We start from the raw sequence: 2,504 nt of genomic DNA, 5'->3' as shown, positions 1-2,504 counted from the left end.
TGGGCCAGGCAGTAATTTAATTAATACAATTTCTGTGTGGTTTTCTCGGATGTAAGCTAGCCAGGTGGAGCAGAACAAAGGGGCCCCGTGCTCCTATTACACATATGCGTATATAAAATAACATAAATCTTATAGAAATAAAAGGAGAAAAAAGTAGCCCAGGGATTGTAACAAATAGAGAAGGCATCCCCCACCCACAAAATGTTCTTAATTATGAGTACACCTGAAAACAATGGGTTGAACCATTCAGAAACCCTTTTCAATACTATTCCATACAGGGTGAATGACTTGTTAATGAACAGTAATTGAAAGGATGTCATCTCACATTGCTTCACTCCACCAAATTTGTAAAACCATCCAGAAACTGCCACTGAAACTAAGTGATGAACACACATGCTTAGGATATAGACCCAGTGTTCCATGAAATATAAAGGGACCAATATTCCTTTCCTTTTTCTCTAGCCTTGGTTTTTATTTTTTAAAGAAACTTCACAAGATTTGTCTATGTTCATGAAAGTTTTGCTTGCATGTGTGTCTGTGTACTGCCTACATTCAATGCATGCAGAGTCCAGTAAAGGCATTGAGTTCCCTAGAATTGGAGTTAAATGTTATGGTTATTCACCCTCTAGGTGCTGGGAACTAATCCCATGGCTTCTGAAAGAGTATCCAGTGTTCTAACTAAGAATCCTTCTCTCCAACTTGTGTTGATATCTTGTTTGTAAAACTAAAGTTTGTCTGAAGATCAGAGGGTAGGGCTAGCCACTAGATAACTGTAGAGAACTGGAGGACTGTACAGAGGACAGTAAATAATATGGTTGAGTGGAGAGAGGAAGTGATAAGGCATGAGAAGACAGAAACTCGGTCCCTTTTCGGCTCGAAAGTTGAGTATTTTAGGTGGCTGTGGTTTTGCTCCTTCATCTTTCTGATCTCTCAGCATTTTCTCCTATTTCTGACTCTGGGTTTTGATTAATTAAGACCAACTAGAATTTATAAAAGATGAGACCCAAAATGGTGAAAATTAGAGAGATTGATTTCAGACTTTTAAAAACTTACTAAAGATTACTAGGAGACATTAATAATCTATGGCACACTATTAGGATAAAACCTGATGAACTGATTAAATAAAATTTTAGATGGTGGCAAGGAAATAGCCCTAGAAAAGGCACACATGAATCATGTTGGTATAAACCTTAACTGCATTCTGGCCATATTATGCTCCTAACATTCCCTTATAGTAATTTTAATGCAATTAAAGATATTGCACAGAATATTATTAGGGAAGATATTATCACAAAATTAATCTTTTCTCACATAAACTGAGTAAAAAATTTAAACTTTTGTTAAAAAATCTATGAGTTAATTATAAAATAAAAATTAAGAATTTATCAATTAGCAAGAATAGACCCAGCAGAAATTGTAGTACCTTTTAATAATGATAAAATTGAAAAATTATTGGCAGAAAGTGAATCCTGGTAAAGAGCTTGCAGTAATTTTGGGGGGGGGAGATTAACAACAAACATTCCCAAAGCAAGAGAATTATAAGGAGAACTAACTAGGTCCTTCCTCACTTTGTACATGGAACATTAATACCTTGAGCCCTTAAATTCCATATTGATACAAATAAATCAGGAAAAGCATGTTACAAATCAGAAAATTTAAATAAAGTGGATCTAAATCCTTAGGATTCTGTCTAAAAGTCAGAATTATATGCTATTCTCATGGTATTAATGGATTTTAAGGAACCTCTCAGCATAGTTACTGATTTTAAACATGCAGAAAGAGTTGTTTTGCACATTGAAACTGCTGCATTTATACCAGATGACATAGAGTTTATTTTATTATTTATTCAGTAATAAGATGTAATCAGGAGTAGGAATCATCCAATATACATACCATTCATCCACTCCCATATGGGTCTTCCAGATCCTCTAGCACAGGTAATGCAGTTATTTATAGAAAATGTACTGGTGACCTCAGCATTTCATAAAAAGAAACACCATGTAAGTAAATAGCAAAGACTGAAAAAAGACTTTTTTATTATGTGGCAACAAGCCAAAGAAATTATGAAGAAATGTCCTATCTATTTTTTCTTTATACAACCAAATTCCACTACCTGCAGGAAATCACCAAAGGGTACTCAAAGGAATGAGATCTGGTAGATGGATGTTTTTCATTTTGTAGAATTTGGAAAACTAAAATAAATACAGCACACCATTAATATTTATTCAGGTTTTCAATGGACGTCTGCTTTGAGTTCAGAAAAGACTGATTCTGTAATCACACTTTTGCTAGAAGTTATGGATATCATAGATATACCTACTCTAATAAAGACAGACAATGCTCCAGCATATGTCTCTAAGAAAATGAAAGTTTTTTGCCTATTATAATATAAAGCATATTTCAGGTATACCACAGAATTATACAGGGCAGACAGTTATAGAGAGATCAAATCAAACTCTAAAGGATATGTGAAATAAACATAAGTGGATGATAATGTTTCCCAG

The sequence above is a fragment of the Microtus ochrogaster genome, unplaced genomic scaffold, assembly GCF_000317375.1.
Source record: "Microtus ochrogaster isolate Prairie Vole_2 unplaced genomic scaffold, MicOch1.0 UNK96, whole genome shotgun sequence".
NCBI classification, from domain to species: Eukaryota; Metazoa; Chordata; class Mammalia; order Rodentia; family Cricetidae; genus Microtus; species Microtus ochrogaster.
Note: the sequence above shows the minus strand (reverse complement) of the source record.